The sequence below is a fragment of the Phoenix dactylifera genome, chromosome 5 (genome assembly GCF_051530095.1).
Source record: "Phoenix dactylifera cultivar Ajwa chromosome 5, Ajwa_hap1_PhDact_Kaust_v1.1, whole genome shotgun sequence".
Classification (NCBI taxonomy): domain Eukaryota; kingdom Viridiplantae; phylum Streptophyta; class Magnoliopsida; order Arecales; family Arecaceae; genus Phoenix; species Phoenix dactylifera.
Window position 1 is genome coordinate 11335006 of NC_143194.1, and position 22141 is coordinate 11357146.

At 37.9% G+C, this 22141-nt stretch overlaps 1 pseudogene; it reads left to right on the top strand.

The window, feature by feature from the left end:
- The first annotated feature begins 20587 nt into the window (after positions 1-20587).
- Positions 20588-20687, top strand: LOC148703374 (small nucleolar RNA R71; annotated as a pseudogene).
- The last annotated feature ends 1454 nt before the right edge of the window (positions 20688-22141 follow it).

Genomic DNA, 22141 nt, shown 5'->3' on the forward strand with positions numbered 1-22141 from the left:
GTGAAACTTAAAATACACTTATGAAAAGTAATTAAAAAATAATAATAATGAAATCAGTAACCCTTGCATCTCTTTATTACTTTTGCTTTAGTATTTGATTAAAATATGAATTGCAAGTATTGATCAATTTTGTGATATAGAAAATACTTTTGAAAATATTATCAAATCACTTCATTTTATATTATGACTTACTCACTATTGGATAAGTTGCTAAGAATAACTCTATGAATTCTCTATATGCTTGATTGAGAGTTTTTATCCATGGTATTATTGTTTATCGATCATAGATATGAAAATGTGCACTTGGTATGCCTTTGAATATATGCACTATGAATACCAAGATTAAAGAAACCATCTTTGGGATATAAAATCAACTCATGCTAGTATGTACTTAATCTCGAAAGACCTGGCCATTGGCTTACTTAGAGTATCTTCTGAAAGGTCAAAGTTTACTATGCATGGTAACTAAGGAAACAAACAAAAATCAATTTCTAAATCTAAAGTTGTTGTTTCCAACACTAAGTTTTCAAAAGCTTACATTGGTTTTGTTCTTGGCACTTAAATTGAAATATTTTCTGCATTGGCACAAACTCACAAAAAGGGATCAAATGAAAAAGGTTTGCAAACTATGAAAGTAAAGAAGTATCATGGCATAGTGTTGAAAACCAATTTTGTATTAAGTTGTGCACAGAAAATAATATTGAATGCAATTGTTTCTGCACCAAGAACACTATAAGTAAAATAGGATCAATAGAATCCTTGAAGAAATGAAGAAGGCAATGTTGTATGATAGTCATCTATTGTTAAAAGCTATCATCATTGCTTGTCATATATATGGTTTCTATTAGGTCTATTATTGATGAAAACTCCATTTGATCTTCTGAAAAATAGAAAATGATCTATTGCATATCTTTCATATTTTTCAGTAGCTTATGATATGCTTGATATGGTCTTTTGAAAATAATGCCAAATCTGATAAAGATATTTCTATCTTTGGATATCATTCATCAAGCAATGCGTATAGAATATTCAATGAAAAGATTCTAGTTGAAGAAATATCAATTCAGTTTATTCTTTATGAGACTAATGATTTATTATCAAAATACTAAAATCAAATTATATATGTATATGGTTAATCTTTTACATATAACAATCTGAAAACTTGTTAATAATTAGAACCAAATTGAGTTCTTCAGAAATGCACTTAATGAAGAAAAATTGATAACTACTAAAAGACTAAATCAAGAAAAGATGAAATAGATCTTGATGAAATTCTTGCATGATTAGAAGTAAAGATCACCATTATCATTTGCTTGCTTTATGAGCTTTATATTCTGTCAAATGAATGTGTAGAATACACTCCTATGTGGTTATTTCATTAAAAAAAAAAAGGATCTATGTAAAATAACCACCTTATTTGAAAATATTCATTACAAATATGATAAAGCAATTTGTGATTTGGAACAAGCATCAAAAGCATGATAGAATAATTATTTTATCATATACCTAATAGACCAGATTGTGTGATCATTATGTGCCCTTGTGCAAGACTTCAATCTAACTCTAATGAATCATAATTTATTGATAACAAATGAATCATAATCTGAATTTTGATAGAAACAATTGTTTAAGGCAATTTGATCAAAACTTAGCTAGCATGCCTTATTGATAATTATCTTAAGCAAATAGAATCTAAGCTAAATTGATGTTGAAAATAAGAAATTGATTTGATCTTGATAAATCTTTCTATTGTCTCACATGCTTGTCCTTGAACCATATTGGTTAATGAAACCATCTCTTTAGTTCAAGTGATATGTGCTTGCTTATACTTAGGGAATCTCTTGAGTAAAGTGACTCAACATTCAACTAGTGTCATATCTTATATTGAGTCATCTAGTTAAAAATATGGTGGATGAATGTTTTGTATCTTGAAGAAACTAATGACTTTCTTTCAAGAAAGAAAAGGAGCTTGCAGGATCCTTGAGCAAGAAAATGAGAGATTTCAACTTGAAGGACACCTCCATAAAAGGTACAATAAACATTCACATGCAAACAAGAGAGAGGACTTTCTTCAGCCAAAAGGTTACACATAAGAAATCTAGTAGGTATTTGACTTGAAGAATGCAGAATGATTCAGTAATTTTAGATACCTCTCTCATAAATTAGCTGAGCAAAGTCATTAACTTAAATCTTACTATGGCATGATTAAAGTCTTTAATTATTAATTTCTTGATATCATGTCTATATATGTATTGATTGACTTATGCTTTTAGAAATTGTTTCATGGTTTGCTCAAACTAAAATATTCCTTTGCCTATATCATAACCATGAAATACACAAGTATATGCTTAAAATGTTGATTTAAAATAACTTGTGAGAAGCTATGAGTCCATGAGCTTAATGAAAATGTTGTTTGCATGATATACATCTATATGATACATAAGATTATTTCTTTATTCTGCTCTTTCATGTAAATTACTTGAGAATAACAAAAAGAGAGAGAGATAAAGAAAAGAAAATGGATATTATTCAAGAGAAGGCAAGTACTCCAATCTTAAGCAAAAGCAAAACAAGCATAATATATTCGGTACATTTGTGATACTTGTGTGAGCATTCTTTTGGAAGGGATAAAATTCGTAATTAATTACACTTAAATAGAGAGAGTTTCAAGTGAACATTTTAACCTTTCTATATTGCTCATCATAGGGATGGTGCCAATGGGGAGGCTAGTGGTAGTACCCGGCACTATTTGACCCAACTATTCGGTGTAGGGCATATTAGGGACGGCACAAGAGAGAGGCTAGTGGTAGTACCTCGTGCCCCTTCCAACTCCACCGGATAGGGAGCAAATAGAGTATAGAGCACAAGAAAGTAAACATGAATGAATGAGTAAATGAAAGTATAAGAAGAATCAAGTCAAGCTTTAATCACTTGGAAACACACCTTAAGAATGAAATCAGTGCAAGATTATATTTAAATAAGGGGAGTTTATTTGAAAAGAATTGATTTTGGTCCTTGACATGCTTATTCTTAATATTTCAATGCATGACTTAACACATAATCTATTTTGCATATGGCATGATGTCTTGAATTATGGGTTCTCAATATTTTGTAATGCTCCATGCTTGGATAAGTTGATTGGAATATGTCTTAACTTTGCTCACAAGTTTTTGCTTCACCCTTGCCTCAAACTAACTTGTGTTCCAATGCTTGAATGTTTGAAATACTACATAAAGTTTTTAAGTAATATTAAGAAGAAATTTTAGTTTTATCATTCACGATTATCTTTGGAAGTTAAATAGATTTACAAAAAGAAGAAGAGAAGGATACTTCTATTTAGGCAAAATGAATTGATCTTGATCTATCTTTCTGCTTGCCTAACTTTGATACATAATGTCCTAATACTTATTAAAATATCCTCCATTGTGTATCGAAACTCAATATTAAATATAAAGATTCTGAAAGTGCTCTAATGTTATTGAAATATGTGTTTTCAATCTTAGTGATTTAAGATGAGCTTCAATGTGAAAGATACATATCTCAAATCATGATTTAAAAGCCTCTATTGAAAATCTTTATAAAATTCAGAATCTGATTTTGCATAAAAGCTTAAACTCAATAGGATTCCTAGATAAAAACTACAGTTTAAGAAAAATAGAATAATTCTGATGCCTTGATTGTTTGCCCCGATACGCATCTGAAACATATCATTTCTTATCCTTACAGTGTACCAATATTGGTCCAAATGATGTGTCTTTCGATGATCTTGATTGCAAACAAAAATTTCTAAATATATAATTTTATTTTGATATTAAAAAGGAATTTATTGTGTTTCATGTATACATTGCTGAAAAACTGTGATTAAGTAATTGAGTTCTATAAATCTATATACCTCAATGATCATCTATATGTTTTTCTCTCCTACATTCTTCAAGACTTCCATCAGAATATATATAGAGTGAATGATCTTAAAGCTAGAAATATTCCAGCTCACTCAAATGATTCTAAAAGAAAGAAAATGTAAATGCTTTTGAAAGAAACTGAGCTTAAAATGAATTATTTTCTGTTTAATATTTCTATACATTTTCTCTAAGATTAAGAGAAAGCATAACTTGTTCTTGAAGGATTAGAAAGAGTAATTGCCACAAATTTTAAATAATACTAGATTACTCTACATTCTCGATATCATAGAATTTCAGTCTTATTCACGTTTATCATTAAAATCTGAAATTCAACAATAGAAAAGAATGATTAAAGAAGAATGCATCTTTTGAGGGGGAGCTTTAGATATTCAGTATCTCATACCTTGATTTTTATGAATTGATTTTGATGAACCTCCTTATATTGCAAGACTTGCTTTAAAGGTTGTCTATAAAGGTTGTCTTATCTCAAACATTGAGTCTTATGAAAATAAGCTGATACTTATAGAAAATATAGTTGTTTTGAGATTGACAATTTTATTGAACATTATCTTCAAATTCTAAATTCTTAAATGGAATGATCAATTAAGGGGGAGAAAGAAAATTTCAGAAGGAAAGATCATATGAAACTTAATCGCATAAATCCATAACTAAAGGAGAGAGAAATGAAAAGTGATCCTAATGCTCTCCAATATGTATCATCTGAAATTTAAATCTGAAAAACTTTATGATACACCTTGAGGCTGGTTATTTGGTTAATATATCTTATGCATAAATCATGAACCAAATTGCAATTCAAATAGTTGATCTTAAGAGCCTCTAATTTAATAAAAAAGGGGGAGAATGATATGTTGATTTTGCTTGAGTATCTTTTAAAAAATCTATTTTGAAACTCACTAATGAATCCTAATTGGCTTGCTCTTTAGAACTTCAATTTTGTGCCAATTCATATCTCTATATATATATCAAATTGTGCTTATTTTCTAAAAGAATAAAAGAAAGTTTGTAAAAGAGCTCTAAGATGTATCAAAAACTGCATATTTTGGTACTTGTGCCCCAATGCTCTTATTATCATAAAAGAACTTTGAAGTCATTAAAAATTAATGATCCAACATGATGATATGTCTTTCAAGTATATAAGTTTTGATCTTTTACTCTGAAAATTAATTAAATTGCTCTCATGTTGATAAAATACTTCATAGATTGGGCAAAAGATCTTAAATGAACAAGCTTTCATACTTATTATTGAAGAGAGGTTAGATTTCCATTCGTGTTTTCCTTGAATATCATTTGTGGTACTTCTTGAATTAACTTAAGAAAGATTCCACCTACACTTAATTAGAAAACTATCTGTGGTATCAAATTAGAAATCTTCTTGAAATCACATTCGATGTGTTTTGCTCTGAAATTATCTTAATTGGCTCTGATCTATACTCATTAATCTGATTCTAATATTATTGCCTTGAGTTATATAATTCATATATGATTCATATATGATTAATCTTATTTGAGTATTCTGATCTTTGTGCTTAATGTTTCACTACCTTTTGATGTTGTCAAAAAGGGGGAGAAATATCTAAGTATATGCTCATAATGCTTTATGTTTTGAATTGAATACAAATCAACTTAAATTGAAATATGTTGATTGTGTTAAGCTGATTAAATCTAAAGCATTATCATGAAGTATGTTTTTACATATATATGTTTTCCACTTCATGCAACTTAGCTATGTATTACTTCTAGAAATCAATATCTTTTATATTGCATATACTCCAAGTTTTGTCATCATCAAAAAGAGGGAGATTGATGACCCAAAGATTGATTCATAGATTGATTTTGATGATCACAAAACCTTGAAGTATAGATACTAATGTTTATGTTGCAAGGAGAAAGATATTTATTTTGGAAGGAACATAGCAAGTTGGAAGAACACAAGAAGGCCTCCAAAGCTCTCAAGTTGGAAGAAAGCTACAATTTATTGGCCCAAGTTCAAAGTTCAAAGGATTCAAATTGGAGGAGTAAAATCAAAAGAAAAATTCAAAAGAACAGTCTTCGAGTCGACTCCAGTGGAACGCGAGTCGACTCCGATGGTTGGTAGGTCGACTCCAAAGAAAGCAAGAGTCGACTCTCAGCGGAACACAAAGAAAAAGTCAGAGAGCATTTTTGGGACTCTGAGATTCGAGTCGACTCCCGCATTGCACGAGTCGACTCCGAGACTCCGCGACCATCAACAGACAGAAAACCAAGTTACTGCCTCTGAGATTCGAGTCGACTCTCAGACAGCTCGAGTCGACTCCAAGGCAGCGCTACACCAAGATGGCAGAAGGCTGTGTTTTGCAAACTGAGAGCCGAGTCGACTCCAAGGAAGTTCGAGTCGACTCCAAGACTGGATGAGCCATAAGACAGAGGATCGGGAGTTCGGGCTCTGAGATTCGAGTCGACTCCCAGGACAGTCGAGTCGACTCGAGAGGACAAAATTCAAAATTGGATCCACGGACTTCAGTGGATGAGCCGACTCCGAAATTGCCAAGTCAGCTCCAGAAGTTGGCGAGTCGACTCCAGGTTAAGACGAGTCGACTCCCAGTCGAGGCAAGCACATTAATTCAAATCTGGAACAGTGGCCGAGTCGTCTCCGGTAAAACACGAGCCGACTCCTGATCGCGCGAGTCGACTCCGATCCCAACGGTAACATTGTCAGGAAATGCAGACTGTGTCCAACGGCTCTTTTTCTTGTCTCTAACGGCTGTATTCTTGTTTCCACGCCATCTGAAGCTATAAAAACAAGAAGAGAGCTAGGGGAAAACTCATGGAAGTGGGATAGATCATTTAGGAAAGAGATTCCAAAAGAGATTACAAGGGAAATCTCCCATAAGCACAAAAGGGCCATTCAAAGTGAAATAGAGAGAAGAAGAGCATCCAAGAGAATCCCAAAGCTTCCTCTCCATCCGTGTGCTGCCTCAGTGATCCTCTACCTCGTGCCAAATCAGAAGAGGGTCAAGTAAAGAAGAAGCCGAGCTCCTCCATCTTCAAAACTCGGTTGAGGGCTTCTCTTTACTCTATTTATTTATATTGTCATATTTGCTTGTTTAAGAAGCTTTGTTTTGTTTTATACTTTGTTTTAATATCTTGTAACTTGATTCAATCAAGGGATTGAATCAAGGGGTTAAGGTTTGTTGGTGAGCCAAAGAAAAACCAACGGGGTTAAGGTTTGTTGGTGAGCCAAAGAAAAACCAACGGTGAGAGGTTGGTTGGTGAGCCGAGGGTAAAACCAACGTGTAAGGGTTCGATTGTGATCCCGGGAAAACAATCGGGGAGGTTCTAGTCGGTGAGCCTGGGAAATCCGACCGAGTTCGTTGTGCGCTCGTAAAACAACAAGTTGGGTTGTGAGCTTGTAAAACAACCGGCTGTAATCGGTAGGATTATAGTGAAATTCCCAAGAGGTCTTGGGGAGTGGATGTAGGTGCTGGAGTGCACCGAACCACTATATGTCCTGTGTGTTTGTAATGCCTCTAGTTATTGTCTAACTAACACACTTACTTACTTAGATAAATTGCTTGCTTAATTCTTATCCGCACATCCTTTAGTTGCAAGCATATTTAATCAAGTCGAAGTCTATACATCAAACCCTTGCTAAGTTTAACTTTCACTGTGCATCTAGACAACTTAGCATAGTTAATCAAAAAGTTTTAGAAGTGGCATAAAAGTTTTAAAAGACCCAATTCACCCCCCCTCTTGGGTTGTATCTACTGGGCAACAACAATGCATACGACAATGCATGTTTTGGATATGAAAATCAACTTTTTGGTACTAATCTCCTGCTCAACGTCCTCTGGTCCAAAGTATTGTTTTCCTATAGAACTAAATCAACATCAAAAATTATCCGAGGTATCCGACAACCCAGAATCCTCTACTGATCACTTAAGGGTCCACCATCATATAGCAACCCAGGACTATCTAGCAGCCCTCACAACTAATGATTTCCAAAGATTAAGATAGAGAGAGATATTACCAACATGAAGAGAGAGAAACTAGAATATAAGATCTCGTTGGGCTTCTTTTTGTTCGGATGACTATAGCCTCACACAGAAGAACTAGGGCTGATTATGAAAATAGATTTATATAGAAAGATATATGAAGCCAACTAGATGATGAAGCCCAATTATTCGAATCGATCAGTACGGCGTTACTCAATCCATCTGATCAAGAAACATATATCAAATCAAGAAAATAGATTAAAATTTATCAATTATAGATCCAATGGTAGCTCACAATCGTTGAGTGCAGAACGGACATGATCAACTAGGTAGCAGTATTCGACGATCCGGGTCGGTCTACTCTAGCTATTCAAGCCCATCAACTCATCAAACAAGAATCGGCCCACGATATAAACAACACAATAGAGATTCATGATGATAGAGTTCAATGGTACATGGCAATGGTCGGAGTAAAACTAGCGCGACGGGTGGTCACAACGGCACTAGTCTAGAACCCTCTATTGGGGTCAACTCTAATCTACAATGAGAACACTAGAAACGTCCTATTGGGTCCATAGAACCATGCAAAGAGAGATAAACAAGAGAGAGAAACCAAGAGAGGACAGAGGACAGAGGACAGAGGAGAGAGGAGAGAGAAAGAAGAGAAAGATGACTCTTTTTTTTCTCAAACATGGGAGAGGCCAATCTCACATCTTCTTCTCGTATCTGGGGGAGGCTGCCCAAGGTGGTCGAGCTCCGACGATGGCAGCCTTTAGCTGTGGCACCACCAGCGATTATCGTTGGCCGGCATGAAGAAGGGAAGAAGCAGAAGAATATCATCAAAGAACCGATCAAACTCAGCATGAACCATGGCTAACTCCCTAACCGGCAGCAACATGTTCTTAGGGGTCCCTAGGATTAGCAAGGCTCAACCTTTTTCTAGCGGTCGGTGGCAGTGAGCACGGGAGGAAAAGACGTCAAATAGGGCACTCCTGTTTTAGATGGATCCCAACGACTTGCTGGCTTAATTTAAAGAAATATACGGCTAGATGACCGTAAGAAGAAGAGAGGAGGAGTGGCTTGGGTCTTACCTCAGTCCGGCAAAGATCCGACAATGTTTCTAGCAAGAAATCAAAGGAGAAAATTTGAAAGAAGAGCTTAGTAATCGGCAGCGATATCTCGGGTTTTTGTCAATGAAACACAAAGGAGGAGGAAGGAACCTTAAATAGATTGAAGAAGAAGACTCTCAATCGGAGTCTTCTCCTCTATTGCTTGCAATAGTCACGCTTTTGGTTAATCAATCTTGGCCACTCTGGGCCAGCCCACGAGCCCAAAAATACATTTTGGGGTGTTACAGTAGCAACATTAACATACTCAAAAAGAGTTGGGCTTATAAGCTTAAAGCTAGACAAGGCTATCATTATTGCATGGCTAACAAGCTCAGATATATGAAGTGTATGCCATCCGAATCTGCCGGCCAGGCCGAAGACATGAACTATTTAATCTTAACCAACATACAAGACTAGAATAAGATTAAGTTGGAAATAAAAGTTCAATGTACAACAAATTTGGGTTATGTGCTCTAGCTTAGGCTCAAAGAACTTGGTCTAACCAATTCAAATCATTAGCCTAGCCAAAAGACTGTGGAGTGCTTTCTTTCTCCAAGATTTTTTTTAGGATAAAATTAAATGAATTAAATTATACACATCTGTCGAAATTAGAAAACAAAATATTTAACAATTGAACCAAAAAATTTGTCCAAAAATTCCATAATATAGTTTTAGTATAAAAGACATCATTTAATCAGCTACAGTATTAATTTTTCGGTAAATACTTCATACGTCAAAAGAGAGCAATATGCATTCGCCTCAAATTTTATTTTTAAAAAAAATCGAAGTGTTATTTTTGAGAGTACTCCTCATTCTTCAGCCACCGCCGTCGCCTATGCCAGTTTAGCAATTAACATCGCATCATGCCTTGTAAGAGCTGTTTCTAGTTGCCTTCCCCCTCACCGCTGCATGAGCGGACTCTTGGCACGGGTGCTCCAGAAGGTCAACAGTCCAAGCGAGGGAAAAAAAGTAGAGAATGGGAATGATCGGTTTGCTCCTCTTTCTTTTGTTCTTTCGTCAATAAAATAATATTTCGAATCTAGATTCAGTGTCAATGAAGTTGTGGTGTATGCACATTGATCCTGACCCTAAAATTAAATCCGTTAATCCCTTGAATCCACAGGTACCAAGATGATCTGATACAGCTAGAAAAAATCATCACGGATTCCATGAAAAAGAGGGGACTGAGTTGCATTATGCCATTTATATATAGTTATACTAGCAACAAAAACATGAATGGTATGAAAAAAAATAAGTTCATAAAAAAAAGTTTAAGAACTTACAGATAATCAAAATAAAATATAAGGTTTAGTTAAAGAGCATTTTTATTTTAATTTTTTTAAAAAAATCCCATTACTTTGGAACATGGATAAGAAATAGAGAAGCAATGTAAATAATAAGAAATAATCCTAAGTCTAAAATCACCATCCACCCCAGCACCTTCTATCACACCCCGAACCCAGCGCCCGAGTTTGGCATGCGACTCGGTCGCAAACTTCTTAGGGAAGCGCCCTAAAAAATATGCAAGGCTTAAAATATATTACAACCTCAAAATTATTAAACAATAATTATCACAATTCATATCAAACAACAAAGTTGGTCCAATTTCCAGCATGTGATTGAGCCTACTATAGTTTCACATTTCCAGCCTGTGACGGGGTGTGCCAAAGTATCACATTTCCAGCCTATGATAGATCCACCATAGTAACAAGATAAATCCAAAGTCCTTGTTTATTCGATCCGGTCCACATCCACATATCAATTCTTTTTTATTTTCGGCTTTAGACTAACTACGGTCATGTTTTCCGCCCGTGACGGAACAATCAATATAACATGGTTAATCCAGAGCACCACATTCATTAGTTTGATTATGCAAGTGTAACTTATGCTCATATATGGATCTATCATGCTATTTAATCACAAGTTTACACGATCAAAATATGATTTGATACAGAAACCATCATAAAACTATTCTTACTTCTTACTTATCTAGATCATTAGCATATCATACAATATAGGTACAAAAATATCTATATGATACAAATCAGTGTATAAAGAGTCTTACCTCTTTACTGACAAATCAGATAGACTAATCACTTACCCACACCGCAATCTATGAACTGGGGTGCGCAGAACCCTCTTTAATGTCCTCTTGCCCAAAAGCTTGCTCTCCTATAAAACTAAATCAACATAAAATTTATCTGAGGTATCTAATAACCCAGAACTCTTTGATGGTCCACTAAAGGATCCACCATCATGTAGTAATCTAAGACTATCCTCTAAATCCCTTTAACCAAAAATTTTTCAGACCAAACTAGAGAGAGAAAATACTAAAAGAATGAAATAGAAAGAGAGAGAAACTAGAGTATAAGATCTCATTGGGCTTCTTCCTGCCCGAATAACTATAGTCCTATACAAAACTTGAGGTGATGTGAAACTAGACTCATATAGCAAGATATACTAGGCCAACTAGATAATAGTACCCAATTGTTTGAATTGGTCAGTATAGCGTAACTCAATCCATCTGATCAAGAAATATATATCCAATCAACGTAATAGATTAGAGATTATCAATTATGGTTCCAATGGTGGCTCACAGCAGTCACATGCAGGATGGACGGAGTCGACGAGATAGGAGCATTCGACGATCTAGGTCGGTCCGTTCTCGCCAATCCAACCAATCAAATCATGAAACGAGAATCAGACTATGATTCAGATAACCCAATAGGGATTCATGATGATAGAGTCTCACAGTGCTCGACAATAGTCAGGATAAGGCTAGCTCGATAGGTGGTCGCAACAACACTAGTCTAGAAGCCTCTATTGGGGTTAACTCGGGTCTACAATGAGAACATTTAAGACCCTCCTGCTGAGTCTATAGAACCAGCGAAGAGAGAGAAATAAAGGAAAAGAAATCAAAAGAGAGGAAGGGAGAGGGTTCTCTCCTCCTCCAAAATAGGGGAGTCATTCTCTTCCTCTCTTCTTCTCAGATTAGGGTGGTGATGGCTAAGGTAGCCTGCTCCAGTGGCGGCGGTCCTTCGGCCGCAGCCTCGCCGGCGATCCTTCAGCCGCAACCTCGCCGGCGATGGTGATTGTAAGACGAGGAAGCAGGGAGAAAAACCAAGAAAAACATGGATTGATTCATGGTAACTCAGCCTAGATCGACGGTGACTGTAACACGAGGAAGAAGGGAGAAAAACCAAGAAAAACATGGATTGATTCATGGTAACTCAGCCTAGATCACAGTCGATCTCCCTGATCAATGTCCACATAATCCCAAAGGTCCAAGAATGCAGTAGAGCTCGGCAAAACCCAGCGGCCGATGGCAGCAAAGCTCGGTAGAAAAAGCCGAACAGGGCACCTCTATTTTGGAAGGAAATCCAAGGCAAATCATGGCCCAAACCGGAAGAAAGGAGGAGAGAGAGGAGTTGGAAAACTTTACCTTACCTCCAACAAGCTCCCTCGGCCGAAACAATGGTGACATGGTGAAATTCTTCCATTTGAAATCGAAGGAAAACTCAATGCAATCACTGGAGATTGATTGAGATGGAGAAGTGATGCCAAGAGGGAAAATGGATGGCCTTTTTATAGGCCAAATTCAGGCACTACTCTCCGAGCTGCCTTCGAAGTCCGCCCCTTTCCGGACTAGGGGAGGGAGAAGACTCCCATTGGAGTCTTCCTCCCCCAACTCACATGCCAAACGCATGTTTAGTGGCCTACATGGCTGGGCCAAGCTCAATAGGCTAGACCAGTGGTGCTTTTGAAAAACTGTTCTCCCAAGTGCAGGAGAATCGCACAAGCAGTATAACTCGGGAGTCCGAGGTCGATTCCTCAGGAAACGAAATATAGATTATTAGCGTAATTTCAGATTTAATTAATACAATAAACTTGTGGATTAAGATGATGTTTTGCAAATAGAAAATAAATCAATAAATAGAGAATCGAAGTTAGGATAGATTAAGATGGTGCAGGGATCCAGAATCTCCTTTGATAATATCAAATTCATGCGATAAATTCTATGATTCTTTTGTTTTCTTTAAGAATTATAAGCAGAAAATTTAATTATGGAGTATGTTCTTGATAACATGAATTCTTTTGTTAAGCATTCAACGTGCCTTATAACGTCAACGATGAATCAAATAATCGAGGAAGACATGTATCAATAAGCATAAATTATAAAAGAATTTTCAACATATAAGAATCATGGCATAATCAAAAGATAAATCGTATAAAGCAAAGGATTAGAATTTACATCATGAATTTGGTATACCAAATGATCTCCCTTCACCCATCTCCTAGGATATCAGCCCTCCATCTTCCTCTCTCTTTCTCACTCTTTTTTTTTTTAATAACAGAAACAGGGCATCCCCTGTTTCTTTCTATTTTTTTTCTCTTTTTCTTACTACTGCAGCAGCCCGGCTCCTCTGTTTTCTTCTTCCAATCGGAGCCTCCCCTCCCTCTCAGGCGATTACCCTTTTATAATCTCTCCCTCCATGGATCTTCGGAATGTGCTGGAGATCAATGCTTTAGAGGCAAACGGCTGGATCTTGGGCGCGTGAGGCTGAAGCGTTGGAGGAGCTGATCTCGGCCGGATCCGGCGCTTAGAACGGACGCGATGGAGGAGGCGAACGGCTGGGCGGTGATCTTGGCTGCTGCAACGCTTCACGGGATCGGCGGGATGGCTGGCATGCTCGGGATTTGATACGGGAGCTGGGATCATGGGCTCGAGCGCTGGAGCTGATTGCGGCTGCTGGGACGCGTTGCAGATCTGGTTGTGCGAGAGGAGCAGACGGCCGGGAAGAAGCTGGGCGGTGGCAGACGGCCGGGCGGTGATCGCGGCTGGGCGCGGGTTGCTCGGACGCTGTGATTGTGCTCGGACGGTGAAGAGTTGGATGGAGGATCGGACGCCGTGGATGGATCGCGATCTCCTCCGGACGGTGGCTGGGAAGCTTCACGGGCTGCAAGGATGGGAGAGTTGATCGCTTGCCAAAAGGGTGGATGGCTGTGATCGTTCCCTAGGCCATGGGTTGTTGTAGTTCTGGGAAAGTCTTGCCTTAGATGTTTCATTGTTCGTTCCCTTTGAATGGTCACCAAGTGTTGCTCCAGTGTGATTAGGCTTGGCTGCTACTCGTGGTTGTGAGCTTGATGAATGATAGGTTTGACCAAGCCATAGTGAGATTGGGTGCGTATGATTTGGGGCTATGCATCTTTCTGAACCCAATTATACCAAATGTGCATTTTATCTCTGATTTGTGCCAAATAAAAAAATATGAAATTAATGCAGCTCTTTTATCATTATTTGTTGGAAATAATATTAATTTAAGCTGTGTGTAGCTTGCACTTTTGTGCTCTCATCACACCCCCCAACTAGCTTATTGCTGGTCTCTAGCAATTAACGAGCAAATAATAATATGAGAGTACAAAAAGTGTTGGTCAATCATTTGACTTTTTATTAAAGTTAAAGACATAAAACTAAGATATGTACCCACTTTCGTAGGGTATCACGATTGCACTTAGCACGTGCAACAAGCCGTTAAACCCCTAGGTTACCCTAGTGGACGAGTGTTGTCTCGTGAGGGTTTGCAGTGATGTTACCCACAAACATCATTCATAAAATGATATATAATGAAATTTAAGTCAATGCACACGTGATATATATTTTTCTCAAGCATGGCAACTATCAAAGCAAGGGTAATACTGAAGTGTAGTATGCATAAACAGATGACTTTCTTAGAGCACTAATACCTCCACCACAGCATGGTACCGCTTGAATTTTAGGTGCACTACTCAAGTTCACAAGTGTTTACTACAATTTATTAGACCCTGATCCATCAAATTTTCAGAATATCTCATGTTGTCTAAATTTGTCAAAAATGGTTCGCATATAAAGAAGGAGCTATCAAGCCTAGCTAAATATCCAAAGTACACAGAGTTCCAAATTAATGGAGTCAAACCAGCCATTCCCACATGTCACTGGGTTCAGTCCAACCAATCTTATTGACGCTTATTTTTATTTTTAAACAAATATGATGATTACAATAGTCCAACCCCCTTAGGCTCTAGTAAGGTACATGTAGCGAGTTTTCGGCCAATGACTCCTGATCCAGTTGGCTCAAGGCATTAGGTGAAACACCCCTCGGACTTAATTACTCGAACCAGACTATGCCACGAGGTCAGACTTGTCATCTTTTTTTTTTTTTTTTATAATCAAAAAAGAGAGTAGGTAAACTGAACCATATAACGTGACTGCATCGTGACTATAGGTCAACCAAGGTCGGAACATAAGGCACTTAGGTGATCTAGCCAGGGTATTCAACTTCTATCTTTATGTGAAAACCAAATCATGAACCTTATAGTACGGACAAGGATACTCGTACTTCTTTTACAGATATGGCTTAATAAAAATGCATTAAACAAACGTGAACTCCTGAGGCCTTCCTATAATCATTAAGTACATGTGCGGGGATCTAATAATAGATCTCTGATCAGTCATAGTATGCATGTGCTCCTTGCTTTAATAGTTGCACAAACTCAATGCCTGTGCATTTGCAATAAATCAAATGCAAAAACATTTTTTTTTTTAATCAAAATATTTTCCTCCCCCCAACTTAAACATTGCATTGTCCTCAATGTAATAGATACAAGAAAACTATATACGAGAGACAGTAGAGAAAATATATTGGAGAGAAGAGGAATACCTTGAGCTGCTGATATCCAGAAAATAAGACCTACAAAACTAGAAAAATAATTCTGACTAATATACACATACCTTTGCCTTCATGTTCAATCATAAGAAGGCTCCCCCAAGAAAAAGGAATCCTCTTCATCTGAAAAATTCTCAAGAAAAGGTTTTAACCTGTGTCCATTTACCTTAAAAATTCTACCATCCCGTGGATTCTCAATCTCTACCGCCCCATGTGGAAAAATAGTTTTTATGATGTAGGGACCTGTCCATCTTGATCGCAACTTACCAGGAAACAGATGTAAGCGGGAATCATATAAAAGAACTTTTTGTAAAGGTTCAAAAGATTTTTTCAAAATTGATTTATCATGTAAGATCTTCATTCGTTCTTTGCAAATTTTAGCATTGTCATAAGCATCTCTGCGAATCTCATTAAGCTCGTTTAATTGCAATTTTCTAGCTAGACCGGCATCTTGTAAATCAAAATTCAATTTTCTTATTGCCCAATATGATTTATGTTCTATTTCTACAGGTAGATGACACGCTTTTCCGTAGACTAGCCGGTAGGGAGACATGCCAAGAATGGTTTTGTATGCAGTCCGATAGGCCCATAATGCATCTGATAGTTTTAAGGACCAATCTTTTCGTGATGGATTTACCGTTTTTTCTAAAATACGCTTGATTTCCCTATTGGCTAATTCTACTTGGCCACTAGTTTGCGGGTGATATGGGGTAGCAACTCTGTGGGTGACACCATACTTTTTTAATAATGTCTCAAAAGGCTTATTACAAAAGTGTTTTCCACCGTCACTGATAATAACCTTAGGCATCCCAAATCATGAAAAAATATTTTCTTTTAAAAACTTCAGGACAGGTTTGTGATCATTGGTCCTACAAGCGACAGCTTCTATCCATTTGGAAACATACTCGACACCGAATAAAATGTACTCATATCCAAAAGATGGTGGGAATGGCCCCATAAAATCGATGCCCCAACAATCGAAAATTTCGATAATAGTAATGGGTTGAAGAGGCATCATTTGCCTACGAGTTAGACTTCCAATACGTTGACATGGATCACATGTCCTGCAGAACTCGTGGGCATCTTTGAACATAGTAGGCCAATAGAAACCACATTGCAAGACCTTTGCAACAGTTTTCTTAGAGACAAAGTGTCCACCGCAAGCATCAGTGTGGCAGAAAGAAAGTATGCTTTGTATATCATGATCCGGTATGCATCGTCTAAAGATTTGATCGTTACAATATTTAAATAAATAGGGTTCGTCATAGTAATAATTCTTTACTTCGCGCAAGAAAATTTTTCTATCTGTCGACCCCCAATGTTCTGGCATCCGGTTTGTAACAAGAAAATTTACAATATCTGCATACCATGGCATACTAGAAAGTGCAAACAACTGCTCTTCAGGGAATGAGTCCTTGATGGAAAATTGTGGCACTGAATCATGAAAAACTAATCGTGATAAATGGTCAGCAACCACATTCTCTATTCCTTTTTTATCTTTGATAGTGATGTCAAATTCTTGGAGTAGAAGTATCCATCGTATTAAGCGTGGTTTGGCCTCTTTCTTATCCAACAAATATTTTAGTGTCGCATGGTCCGTGAAGATAACAATAGGAGCACCAAGGATATAAGAGCAAAATTTATCTAAGGCAAATACTACTGCAAGCAATTCCTTCTCGGTGGTAGTGTAATTCATTTGAGCATCATTTAAGGTTTTGCTTGCATAGTAAATGACATATGGCTTATTATCCTTGCGTTGTCCTAAGACAGCTCCTATTGCATAGTCGCTAGCGTCGCACATAATCTCAAAAGGTAATGACCAATCGGGTGGTCGAACGATGGGTGCAGTGCTAAGCATAGACTTTAACTTCTCGAATGCATCTTGGCAAGTTTCAGTCCAATTGAACGGTGTATCAAGGGATAGGAGATTACATAATGGTCGAGATATGATACTAAAGTCCTTGATGAATCTCCTATAAAATCCGGCGTGACCCAAAAATGATCTAACATCTCTAACCGTTTTGGGTGCAGGTAGCTTAGCAATTAAATCAGTCTTAGCTCTATCTACTTCCATGCCCTTTGATGAAACAATATGTCCTAAGACAATTCCCTTTGGCACCATGAAGTGGCATTTCTCCCAATTCAGTATCAAATTCTTTTCCATACATCGAGCTAAGACAGCTTGTAAATGGAACAGGCAATCATCAAATGTGTCGCCAAAAACGGAGAAGTCGTCCATGAACACTTCCAAAAATTTCTCGTTCATGTTTTCAAAGATGCTGAGCATGCATCTTTGAAATGTTGCAGGTGCATTACACAACCCGAATGGCATTCGTTGGAAAGCAAATGTGCCAAAAGGACAAGTGAAGGTAGTCTTCTCTTGATCTTCCGGTGAAATTTCAATTTGATAATATCCCGAATAGCCATCGAGAAAACAATAGAAATCATGCCCTGCAACCCTCTCCAATACTTGGTCTAGGAAGGGTAGAGGAAAGTGATCCTTTCGTGTGACCAAATTCAGTTTTCGGTAGTCAACACACATGCGCCAACTCGTCGGAACACGAGTTGGAACTAGTTCACCTTGTTCATTTTTTACTACCGTCAAACCCGATTTCTTAGGAACGACTTGAGTAGGGCTTACCCACTTGCTGTCAGAAATTGGGTAAATAATACCCACGTCAAGCAACTTGAGGACTTCTGCCTTAACCACATCTCTCATTGTAGGATTTAACCTTCGTTGCATTTGCCTTGTGGTTTTGGCATTGTCCTCCAAATATATACGGTGCGTGCAAATTAAGGGGCTAATTCCCTTCAAATCGGCAATAGACCACCCTAAGGCTCCTTTATGATTCTTTAGAACACCAAGTAATTTTCTTTCTTGGTCATGATTAAGATCAGACGAGATAATTATAGGGTAAGTGTCCTCGGTTCCAAGAAAGGCATACTTGAGTTCCTTCGGTAAGGGTTTCAATTAGAGCTTGGGTGCTTGCTCATGGGATGGTACTATTTTTACCTCTCGAGGCGACAACCTCTCAAATTCTCCTACTTTTGGTCTCCACCCATTGACCATCTTGATATCCAGATTATCCACAATAGGTGTGACTGACAAATCATCGTCATCGGTTCCATTAGGACACCAATCAATTAAGCTATCATTGAATGGGTCGTTAATTGCTTTAGCTAACAAATAATCTTCTGCGATGGTTTCAACCCAATCAACCTCCTTACTCTCTTCGGAATTATTGGGTTGTTTGCACACATTAAAAATGTTCAGTTCTAAGGTCATATTACCAAAAGAAAGCTTCATGACGCCATTCCTACAATTAATCAATGCATTAGAAGTTGCAAGGAATGGACGTCCTAAAATGACCAGAATCTGAGACTGTGAGTTCGAAGCCGGATGTGTGTCCAATACAATAAAATCGACAGAAAAGTAGAACTTGTCTACTTGGACTAATACATCCTCGATAATCCCCCTTGGAATTTTAACTGACCTGTCAGCTAATTGCAAAGTGACGGAGGTTGGCTTCAACTCACCTAAACCAAGTTACTCATATACAGAATATGGCAATAAATTCACACTCGCCCCTAAATCTAACAATGCTCGCTCTATCCTAAAGTCACCTATGATGCATGAGATGGTTGGGCAACCTGGATCTTTATATTTAGGGAGAATGTTGTGCTGCAATATAGCACTCACATTTTCAGTTAAAAATGCCTTCTTCTTAACATTTAATCGGCGTTTGACAGTACACAAGTCCTTCAAAAATTTGGCATATGAGGATACTTGTTTGATTGCATCAAGAAGAGGTATGTTGATCTTTACTTGTTTAAAAAGCTCAAGAATTTCAGAATTAGGTTCGAGCTTTTGCAACGGCTTTAACCGTTGTGGAAAAGGTGGAGGAAAAGGACATTCAACTTTCTTAGTAGAAGTTGGGATCTCAACTTCTTCTTTGTCCCTTTCATCGACTTTGGGAGCATCAGAATTAGAAGTGACTTGCGGTCTCAATTGGACGGTTTGATCAATGACTTTCCCATTACGCAAAGTCATGATGCTCTTTGCATGCTCTGTATGCGAACTAGAAGGAGCCGTATTATTACTACCGTGCACTTGTGGGTTAGGTTGGGGTTGAGCTGGAAGCTTACCTTTCTCTTGGGTACTTAGGACGGTAGTCAACATTGACAATTGGTTCCTTATGTCTTCAAAATTTCGAGTATTTTGAGCATTGATATTAGCTTGACCTTGTAGAAAAGTTTGTATGGATTGCAAGGTATCCTCGATATTTGGCTTTTGAGAAGGTGATGGTGCATAAGTAGGATGTGCAGGTGGAGGAGCTGAATGGTGCGACTGTTGAGGATGATCGTTTCTCCACCTAAAGTTTGGATGATTCTTCCAACCAGGGTTATAGGTATTCGAGTATGGATCGTTATAAGGCTTTTGGTAGGAGTTCATAGCATTTGCTTGATCGTGCAAGACTTCTTTGAATGTCGGTATGGTGGGACAATCTGTAGTAGTATGACCCGACATATCGCAGATACCACAACACTCATTTCTAAGTTCTATAGTCTTGACAGGCTCAATCTTCCTAAGCTCATGTTCTTCTACCTTCCTAGTGAGGGCTGCCATTTTAGCATGAAGATCATCCTCAGTTCTGAGGTTGTAAAGGCCTCTCTGTACAGAGCTAGTAGGCTTAGGCAAAGACTTGTTGTTTCTATCCCCGTTATCCCAAAGTTGGGCAGTCTCAGCAAGGGAATCCAAATATTCCCACGCCTCATCAGGGTGTTTTTCTAAAAATCTACCATTGCACATGGTCTCTACAAACTGTTTCAACTGTGGAGATAAACCTTCATAAAAGAAGCTAATGGTTCTCCAAGTTTCGAACCCATGATGAGGGCATGAGAGAAGAAGGTCTTTAAATCTTTCCCAACATTCATAAAATGTTTCATTATCTTTTTGTTGGAAATTGCTAATATGTCTTTTTAAAAAGTTGGTCCTTTGTGTGGGAAAGAACCTCTTCAAAAATTCTCTCTGCATATCTTGCCAATTTCTTATTGATCTAGGTCGCAAAGAGTTTAGCCATGTTTCGGCCTTATCCTTTAGAGAGAAAGGAAGCAATGTCAGCTTGAGGACATCCTCGGTGACGTTTGGCACTCTAAATGTAATGCTCAATTCTTCAAAATCCTTTAAATGAAGATACGGACTCTCGGACTCTAACCCGTGGAACTTAAGCAGCAATTGAATCACCCCGGGTTTGATGTCAAAATGTCCTACATTATCAGGAAAAATTATGCATGAAGGCTGACTAGTCCTAGCCGGTTGTAGGTATTGTCTTAGAGTCATAACATGGGGTTCACGTTCTCGATCGTGGTGACTCCCCGTATCTTCATTTAGATCAGCCATCTCACAAGGTGTGAGATATTGCGAAGTAATTTCAGGGGTATGTCCTAAGGGATGATCTAAAGTTGTACGACTTAATCGACCGGTGTCGTCCCTATTCCACTTTAACATGCAAAATAATTCCCTCTCTTTTTTCTTTTTTTTTTTAAAAAAAAATATAAGTACCAACTAAAGATACCCTAAAACGACACCCTAAAACGACACCCTAAAACAAAAATCTATTCACAATCAAAAATGCAACAAAACATTACACCTCAATTTCTAATGTTTTTCTTAAATTTCTAGACAGCTCCTAACTGGTTTGAAGAGGACACCTAAGCCTCCAATCCGGTCTAATGAACCGAGTTGACCAGGTAAGCTCCCAGGTAAGTGGAGGGGTCACGATGCGTTTGCAAAGGTCCCACTTAAAACCCACTTGCCTCGAACAGATGAACTGTCTTCCTTATAGGGACAAAGCTTGCCTAGACATCAACTAAGCCACAGAGCGAAATTGGTGCAACTTTCGGTGGTCTTCGTCCTATTGAGCTCGAATGTCCTTAGGGGCCAACGTCTAGTTGATTTTAGTTAAGCTTAGGATATTTATGCACTGGGGTGATTTTTGGGCTGAGGACGAGTGATGAAATCCCGACCTTATCTTTTTAAATGGGTTCAGCCCTTAGAATATTTTATGCTGATGCCTTATACTATATGCAACAATCAAGAGATTTTTTTTTTAATATTTTATGACATGACATTTGTTGCTGGTGGTCCAAACCGAGAACGATTGGCACAGCGGTGTGAACGGGGTTCCCTTGGAGTTGGGTTGGTTGCGCTCCACCTTCCACCGGGAAACCTGCAAGCAAGCCTCGCACCACCACTGGGGTAGTGGGGGCCCTCCGACGATCAAGTCAGAGGAGATTGGAGGAGAAGGAGAGATAATAGTAGCAAGTAAGAGAATGCTCTGGAAGTTCTTGCTTACCCCCCCTCCTCCTCCCAGCCGCATATATACCAGGCTGGGGGGTCTTTCATGGGGGTTCGACATCGTGGGGCACGATGG